The sequence below is a fragment of the Silurus meridionalis genome, chromosome 4, assembly GCF_014805685.1.
Source record: "Silurus meridionalis isolate SWU-2019-XX chromosome 4, ASM1480568v1, whole genome shotgun sequence".
Lineage (NCBI taxonomy): Eukaryota > Metazoa > Chordata > Actinopteri > Siluriformes > Siluridae > Silurus > Silurus meridionalis.
Window position 1 is genome coordinate 42,193,125 of NC_060887.1, and position 9,884 is coordinate 42,203,008.

Sequence of the window (9,884 nt, forward strand, 5' to 3'; positions counted from 1 at the left end):
GCTATTTGTTGGTACCTCAAATAATGAAGACTCAAGCAGGGGGCAGATGTTTCTCTTATAAACCTCACAGTTATGGAACAACCTTCCAATCAGTGTTCGGGACTCAGACACAGTCTCAGCGTTCAAGTCGAGGCTGAACACATTTATTTAGCGGAGTCTTTAGTCAGTAGGTGTTTGTGAGGTAAAGGAGCAGATCTGGAGAGATCATGGATATAAAATGTTTTGGTGAACTGGGAACTGACTGCTATCACAGTTTAAATGAACAATTCTGCATGTAAACATTTATCACTGAACAGTAAACCTCAGCAATAATGGAATTGTAATGATAGGACATTCAATGTCAACCAGATGAGGATAGAATCCCTTTTGAGTCTGGTTCCTCTCAAAGTTCTCCTATTTCATTCCTAAGGGAGTTTTTCCATCATCACAGTCACCATTGGATCAGTTATTAGTTATATACCCTAAACATCAGGAATAAATGTATGTACTAAAATGTACTAAACTTCTACAATCCAACTTCAAAAACTCTGTCTGTGAAGCTGTTTTGAGAAAATGTCTACTTATAAAAACACTACACAAATAAAACTGATTTGATCAGGATTTGATCAGGAATTTATTAAAAAATAAAACCACACAATACAGGTTTACACACACACACACACACACACACACACACACACACACACACACACACACACACACACACACACTCTCTCTCTCCCCCTCTCCCTCTCCCTCTCTCCTCAGTGTGACTGGAAGAAGCTCATTCTAAACCTGGACATACAACCCCAATTCCATAGAAAAATGGGACACTGTGTAAAATGTAAATAAGCTTGAGGCTTCTGCACAAGATGCTTGTAAGCTCCCCATCATCTCTTCACTACTCAGCCCGAATGCTCCACCTGCTTCATTCTCCCTGACTGCTGAAGACTTTGCCTCCTTTTACCGTAAGAATATTAAGGAAATCTGCCCCCTTCTTCCCCAACAATAACTACACTACAAACCCAGGAACCCCTTCTATTTAATTGTCTAGTTTCTCAACCATAGCAGAAGAAGAGATACTGTAAATCATCCAATCTTGAAATCCCACCACCTGGATAAAATCTCTTCAACTATGCTTCAGACAATCTCACAAGACCTCACAAGACCTTCTACCCTTTATGTTTAATCACCACATTATCTGTGTAAAGCTGCTTTGAGACAAAGTTCATTGTTAAAAGCGCTATACAAATAAAAATGAATTGAATTGAATAGTTAAATCTATCATGCAAAGGATGAGGCATGCATGAATATGATCTAAAAAACGCTGCTATCCTCTCTGGGCCAAAGCTCATTTTAAATATACAGAGGCAAAGTGGAAAACTGTTCTTGTGGTCAGAAAATCGTAATCTAAATTTCTTTTAAGAAGCCATGGGTACCACGTCCTTCAGACTAAAGATGAGAGGAACCATCAGTGCTCAGTTCACTTTCACCATTTGAAAATATTCTGTGCATCATGAAACAAAAACACAACAAAGGAAACCCAGATGTGTTAAGCAAATAAAATCCTGTATAACCCACATATGGGACAACATCTCTCTCCAAAAAACTTCAGCAACTGGTCTCCTCAGTTCCCAAATGTATACAGACAGAAGACATGGCACTATACATGGTCTTGTAGTGACTTTTTTTTAGATTTGTTGCAACCATTAAATTCAACATATCCTAATTTTATCCTTAAAATGCTATACATTCTCAGTTTGAACATGTGATATGTATTCTATGTTCTATTGTAAATAAAATATGGATTTATGATATTTGCAAATCAATACATTCTGTTTTTATTTACATTTTACACAGTGTTACTACTTTTTTGGAATTGGGGATGTAATTAGACAACTTAATTTGGCTTTTACACCCTTATCTAATTGGTCGAGCTCAGTGATAAGACAGGCGTACTACACTCTAATCACATTACCCCTGTATTTAGTTGACATTGGCTCCCATTCAAATCCTACAAAGCACTGCACGGTCGCTATAGTCTCGCTACTTGCTACTCTATAGTCGCTATAGTATAAGCAAACTTTTGGTTTATTATCATCTATCACACCTACTTCAAGCAAATAGTTTGGTGGTACCTCAAATAGTAAACACTATTGGAAGACTACAGTAATCCCCCGTTACGTTCCAAAACCGGCCACGATAAACAAAAAAGCGCATGCTAAACCGGGGGCGTGAGATTGGAACCATGGTAAAGCGGGGGATTACTGTATATACATTGTTAAAAGCACTATAGGATTGGACAGTGACATAGCATTTACTGCACTCTAATCTGACTGGTCGAGCTCTTTGGAATGAGGGGCTTGTCAGAGGAAGTTTTTCTGCAGCTCCTGGGCAGAGATTGTTCTGAGCGGGGCAGGGCGTGGTGGGCGAGGTGGGGGAAAGGGTGATGCAAGAGGCGTGGGAGAGAGTGCTGGAGGGAGAGTGATGATGGAGGGCGTGTCAGAGAGAGAACCGTAACTAACGCCTTCTCCACCTCTCCCCGTTCCTCGCATCATCCACCCATCTGTTCTCCCACAACTATGAAAAACAGGAGGGGACAGTCCACTCATATCCACAGTGGAGTCTAAGAAAGAGACAGAGACAGAAAAATAAGGAGAGAGAGAGAGAGAGAGAGAGAGAGAGAGTGTGTAAGCGAGAGCAAGAGATTGTAAAAGTGTTAAATGACAATCTCAAAAATTTCACAATTATAAAATACTACTACCGACTAAAGCACTGACCGGTCTCATGCCACAGAATCTGAGGGAACTTTGATTCATTATAATCCATGATTCCTAATTAGATTTAAAGATTTAATTATATTATTATATTTTTATTATTTGTATTATTATTATTATTATTTGTATTGCGCTTGTAATAATTTACATTGTTACAAAGAAGCTTATAAAGTTGCAGGTTATTTGTTGGTACCTCAAATAATGAAGACTCCAGCAGGGGGCAGATGTTTCTCTTATAAACACCACAGTTATGGAACAACCTTCCAATTAGTGTTCAGGACTCAGACACAGTCTCAGTGTTCAAGTCGAGGCTGAAAACACATTTATTCTCCAATAGCTGTGTGTCTATATACATGTCTCCTGTAGCTCTGTGTGTGTGTGTGTGTGTGTGTGTGTGTGTGTGTGTGTGTGTGTGTGTGTGTGTGTATATATATATATATATATATATATATATATATATATAATATCTAACTATTTAACTCAGTTGATTCTCGAGTGTTGGTCTGTGCTTATTAGTTCTATCAGGTGATTACCGTATTTTTCGGACTATAAGCTGCTAATTTTTTCCCACGTTTTGAACTCCGCGGCTTAAACAACGAAGTGGCTAATTTATGGATTTTTCCTGGGTTTTTCCCGGTTTCACAAACTTCAAGCCAGGAAACTGAACCCCATAACATTAGACCAATGAAATGCGAAAAAAATGCACCTCACCTGTGTTCTGAGCTGCACGGCATCGGGAGAAAAAAATCTGGTGAATTTTAAATGCACGATGATGCCAAAATATAAACTCGAGAGAATTTTTTGTGAAAGGAAGGAGGAAGACAGTGAACAATAACTTTATTGGTCAGCTACTGTTTAGATACAAGTCGTTGTAACGTGTTGAGTCAGAGTGAAGGGAGAGCTCAATAACTATAGTTACAACAGAAATCATATAAGCACAGACAGGTTTCCAAAACTTTGCTTTTTTATTTTTCTTGGCAACAGCGTTATGGGTTAGTCAAAGAAACTTAGAAATGAGCATCAGAAAATAATAAGGACATATTCCTCAGTCTCCACACATGCAGTAATACAGAAAAATTCAGTGGCAGGCTATTCCCAAAATACTGTTATGCTCCTAAAGGAAGCGCAACATATTTCACCTGTTACACCTGTCTTTCATTAAAGCCTGTGTAAAGTACATTAGTGTAGACACCTGTGGCTTATAGACAGGTGTGGCTTATTTATGTTAAAAATAAAAATATTTGTAAAATTCAGTGGCTTATATACGGGTGCGCTTTATAGTCCGGAAATTATGGTAATCAAGGGTAGTTTCAGTCTCACTTGAGGTGTGGATTGTGGGCAGGGCTTACTCACTTATATTGAAGCGGTTGTAGGTAGCCCCCCTAAGGCCAGTAACGCTTAGTGTTTATTTAGAATTTCTTATTTTTACTTTTTAAAACACTTTGATCTCAACTTGAGAGATCAGTCATGTGCCTCAAACCCATCTCTGTAGTCATCTCTTACAGACACAGACGTACCCATCCACAGAACAGATGTCACATCGCCAGTAACCTCATCTACCCTCCCCTGTTGTCTCAATCTCAAACAGTGGTGGTAGGTGGGCTCTGGAATTGCAAGTCTGCTGTAAGGAAAGCTGACTTTATCACAGGCTTGGCTTCCCACTACACCTTCGACTTTCTGGCACTTACTGAGACCTGGATATCCCCACAGAACACTGCTACACTAGCTGCTCTGTCTTCTGCCTATGCTTTCTCTCACTCACCAAGAGAAACCGGTAGACGTGGTGTTACAGTTCTACTTTTATCACGGAGAGATGGTGTTCACAACTCTCCCTTTGTCTCATCTAACCATGTCTTCTTTTGAATTTCATGCAGTTTTAGTTACCTCTCCAATCAACCTCTTCCATCATTGTCATCTACCACCCTCCTGGTCCCCTTGGAGACACCTGCTCCATCCTCCCTGACTGCTAATGGCTTTGCCTCCTTCTATGATGAAAAGATTAAGAAAATCTGCCAGACCTTCACTTCCTCCCCAACAATGACTACACAACACAGCCAGCAATACACTACGTCTCTGTCAAGCTTCTCAACCTTAACAGAAGATGAGATACTGCAAGTCATCCAATCTTGGTGCAAGTCATCCCACCACCTGCCCTCTGGATCCAATCCCTTCAACTATGCTTCAGACCATCACACAAGGTCTCCTGCACTTCATCTGCACAATCATCAACGGGTCATTAACATCTGGCATTGTACCAACTACCTTCAAGCAAGCAAGGGTCATTCCCATCTTGAAGAAACCTGCTCTGTATCCATCAGACATCAACAACTACAGACCGGTATCACTTCTCTCCTTTCTTTCTAAATCTCTGAAACACACTGTTTTTAACCAACTGTCTGTCTATCTCTCACAGAACAACCTCCATGATCCTACTTGGTCTCCTCCTTTTCTCCATCTATACCCACTCTATTGGTGAAGTCATATCCTCACATGGGTTTTCTTACCACTGCTATGCAGATGAAACTAATCTTTTCTTTCCCTCCATCAGATACCACAGCTTCGCTCGGATCTTGGCATGTTTGACAGACATATCTTTGTGGATGAATGCTCACCAACTAAAATTTAACCCCAGCAAAACAGAACTGCTGGTCATCCCAGGCGATTCATCTCCAGGTCAAGATCTCCAAATAACACTTCATGACTCTCTGCTCCCCCCTTCAGTCAATGATTGTAACCTTGGGGTAATTATGGACAATGAACTGTCCTTCTTCCCACATGTCGCTAATGTTGCTCATTCCTGTTGATTTCTTCTCTACAACATCTGAAGGATTCGACCATTTCTGTCCACACAGGCTGCCCAGGTTCTTGTTCAGTCTCTTGTGATTTCAAGACTTGACTACTGCAGCTCTCTGCTGGCAGGTCTTCCCCTGAACACTATTCATCCACTCCAAATGATCCAAAATGCAGCTGCATGACTTGTGTTCAATCAGCCCAAGTTTTCCCACACCACCCCACTGCTGCGCTCCATTCACTGGCTTCCAGGAGCTACACGTATCAGATTCAAAACACTGATGATGCCTACAAGGCCAAAAATGGACCAGCACCATCTTACCTCAGTGAAATCATCACACCTCGCTTTGTACGTCACTCTGGATAAGGGTGTCTGATAAATGCCGCAAATGTAACTGTGTATATGTATGTATGTATGTAAGTGCATGTGTGTGTGTGTATATATATATATATATATATATATATATATATATATATATATATATATATATATATATATATATATATATCTTCTTCTTTCGGCTGCTCCCATTAGGGGTCGCCACAGCGGATCATCCGTCTCCATACCACCCTGTCCTCTACATCTGCCTCTTTTACACCAACTACCTGCATGTCTTCCCTCACCACATCCATGAACCTCCTTCTTGGCCTTCCTCTTTTCCTCCTACCTGGTGGCTCCATCCTTAGCATTCTTCTACCAATATAATTCATGTCCCTCCTCTGCACATGTCCAAACCATCTCAATCTCGCCTCCCTCACCTTGTCACCAAAACATCCTACATGCTGTCCCTCTAATAAACTCATTTCTAATCTTATCCATCCTCGTCACTCCCAACGAAAACCTCAACATCTTCAGCTCTGCTACCTCCAGCTCCACCTCCTGTCTTTTACTCAATGCCACTGTCTCTAATCCATACAACATCGCAGGTCTCACCACAGTCCTATAAACTTTCCCTTTCATTTTGCAGATACCCTACTATCACAAATCACTCCTGTCACTCTTCTCCACCCACTCCACCCTGCCTGCACTCTTTTCTTCACTTCTCTAACACACTCTCCATTACTTTGCACTGTTGACCCCAGGTACCTGAATTCCTCCACCTTCTGAAGCTCTTCTCCTGCAACCGCACCACTCCACTGCCCTCCCTCTCATTCACACACATGTATTCTGTCTTACTCCTACTGACTTTCATTCCCCTTCTCTCCAGCGCATATCTCCACCTCTCCAGGCTCTTCTCAACCTGCTCCCTACTCTCACAACAAATCACAATATCATCCGCAAACATCATAGTCCAGGAGACTCCTGTCTGACCTCGTCCGTCAACCTGTCCATCACCACTGCAAACAGAAAAGGGCTCAGGGCCGATCCTTGATGCAGTCCAACCTTCACCCTAAACCAGTCTGTCGTACCTACTGCACACTTCACTGCTGTCACACTGTCCTCATACATGTCCTGCACCACCCTCACATACTTCTCTGACACACCTGACTTCCTCATACAATACCACAACTCCTCTCTTGGCACCCTGTCGTAGGCTTTCTCTAAATCCACAAATACACAATGCAATTCCTTCTGTCCTTCTCTATACTTCTCCATCAACATTCTCAAAGCAAATAAGGCATCTGTGGTGCTCTTCCTCGGCATGAAACCATACTGTTGCTCACAGATGGTCACCTCTTCTCTCAACCTGGCTTCCACTACTCTTTCCCATAACTTCATGGTGTGACTGATCAACTTAATTCCCCTGTAGTTACTGCAGGTCTGCACATCTCCTTTATGCTTAAAGATCGGTACCAGCACACTCCTTCTCCATTCCTCAGGCATCTTCTCACCTTCCAAAATCCTGTTAAACAATCTGGTCAAAAACTCCACTGCCATCTCTCCTAAACATCTCCACGCTTCTACCGGTATGTCATCTGGTCCAACCGACTTTCCACTCTTCATCCTCTTAATCGCTGCTCTCACTTCCTCCTTACTAATCCTATCCACTTCCTGCTTCACCAACTCCACAACTTTCCACCATCTTATTCTTCTTTCAGTCCTCACTCTCCTCCTCTTCTTCTTCACCTCCAAAACCATCCTACAGACCACCATCCGATGCTGTCTAGCTACACTGTCCCCTGCCAACACCTTACAGTCTCCAATCTCCTTCAGGTTGCATCTCCTGCATAGCACATAGTCCACCTGTGTGCACCTTCCTCCACTTTTATCGTCACCCTATGATCCTCCTTCTTCTTAAAATAAGTGTTCACCACTGCCATTTCCATCCTTTTAGCAAAATCTACCACCATCTGCCCTTCCACATTCCTCTCCTTAAAACCATACCTACCCATCACCTCCTCGTCACCTCTGTTCCTTCACCTACATGCCCATTAAAATCTGCCCCAATCACCAACCGTTCTTTCCTAGGTACACCATCTACCACTTCATCTAATTCACTCCAGAATCTTTCCTTCTCCTCCATCTCACAGCCAACTTGTGGAGCATAGGCACTGATGACATTTATCATCATCCTTCAACTTCCACCTTCACGATCATCACCCTATCAGAAACTCTCTTCACCTCCACTACACTCTTACTGTACTCTTCCTTCAGAATCACCCTACACCATTTCTCTTTCCATCCACACCATGATAAAACAGTTTAAATCCACCTCCAATGTTCCTGGCCTTACTCCCTTTCCACTTGGTCTCCTGAACACACAGCATATCTACCTTTCTCCTCTCCATCATATCAGCTATCTCTCCCTTTCCCGTCATAGTACCGACATTTAAAGTACCAACCCTAACCTCCACTCTCCTCCACTGCTCCTTTCCTGCCGTCTCTGTAGGCGTCTTCCTCCTCTCCTTCTCCTCCTTGACCAACAGTAGCCCAATTTCCCCGGTACCCTGTCGGCTAACGATACCTGTGGCGGTCGTTGTTAACCCGGGCCTCGACCGATCCGGTATGAAATTCTCATTTGTGATCCGCATATTTGATTTGGCACATGTTTTACGCTGGATGCCCTTCCTAACACAACCCTCCCCATGTACCCGGGCTTGGGACCGGCACTAAGAGTGCACTGGCTTGTGCCTCCCTAATGGCTGGGTTATATATATATATATATATATATATATATATATATATATATATATATATATATATATATATATATATATATATATATACACACACAGTTGTGTTCAAAATTATTCAACCCTCACTGAAATTGATTGTTTTGGTCGGTTTGACATTGATTATGATCATTCAGTCATCCTGCTTACAATTAAATCAAAGAGGCCAGACAAATATAACATAACATTTATAATGAAATAACCACAAATGTCTTTTCTGAGCTCACATCATTATCAGTTTTATTCAACCCCCAAGTGACATTCAATCTTAGTACTTAGTACAACATCCTTTTACAGTAATAACAGCTTTTAAACGTGAAGCATAGCTTGACACAAGTGTCTTGCAGCGATCTACGGGTATCTTCGCCCATTCATCATGGGCAAAAGCCTCCAGTTCAGTCACATTCTTAGGCTTGCGCACTGCAACTGCTTTCTTTAAGTCCCACCAGAGGTTCTCAATCGGATTTAAGTCTGGTGACTGCGATGGCCACTTCAAAATGTTCCAGCCTTTAATCTGCAACCATGCTCTAGTGGACTTGGAGGTATGCTTGGGATCATTGTCCTGTTGAAAGGTCCAACGTCTTCCAAGCCTAGGCAAGGTGTTCTTTTCTTCATAGGCCTTGTTCTTCCTCCTCCAAACATAGCGTTGATCCATGGGCCCAAACAGTTCTAATTTTGTTTCATCAGTCCACAGAACACTATCCCAAAACTTCTGTGGTTTGTCCACATGACTTTTGGCATACTGCAGTCGACTCTTCTTATTCTTTGGGGACAGCAAGGGGTGCGCCTGGGAGTTCTGGCATGGAGGCCTTCATTACGCAGGGTGCGCCGTATTGTCTGAGCAGAAACTTCAGTACCCACATCTGACAAATCTTTTCTCAGTTCCTCAGCAGTCACACGGGGACTTTTCTCCACTCTACGCTTCAGGTAGCGCACAGCAGTCGAAGTCAGCATCTTCTTTCTGCCACGACCAGGTAGCGTTTCAACAGTGCCCTTTGCCTTGAATTTGCGAATGATGCTTCCTATGGTGTCTCTTGGTATGTTTAACATCTTTGCAATCTTCTTATAGCCATTGCCCTTCCTGTGAAGAGTAATCACCTGTTCTCTTGTCTTCCTGGACCATTCTCTTGACCTCACCATGTTTGTAACCACACCAGTAAATGTCTAGAAGGAGCTGAGTATCACAGTCATTTTAAAGCTGCCTAATTGGTGCTTATTAGGCTT

The 9,884-nt window shown here is 42.3% G+C and overlaps 1 long non-coding RNA gene across 1 annotated transcript in view; it reads right to left on the reverse strand.

Annotated features, from left to right (window-relative positions):
* Positions 1-700: 700 nt before the first annotated feature.
* Positions 701-9,884, reverse strand: part of LOC124384509 — a 10,575-nt gene continuing 1,391 nt past the window's right edge. Inside the window, exon 3 of the long non-coding RNA XR_006925410.1 lies at positions 701-2,605. This is a non-coding gene — a long non-coding RNA (uncharacterized LOC124384509). The remainder of the gene's footprint in view (positions 2,606-9,884) is intronic.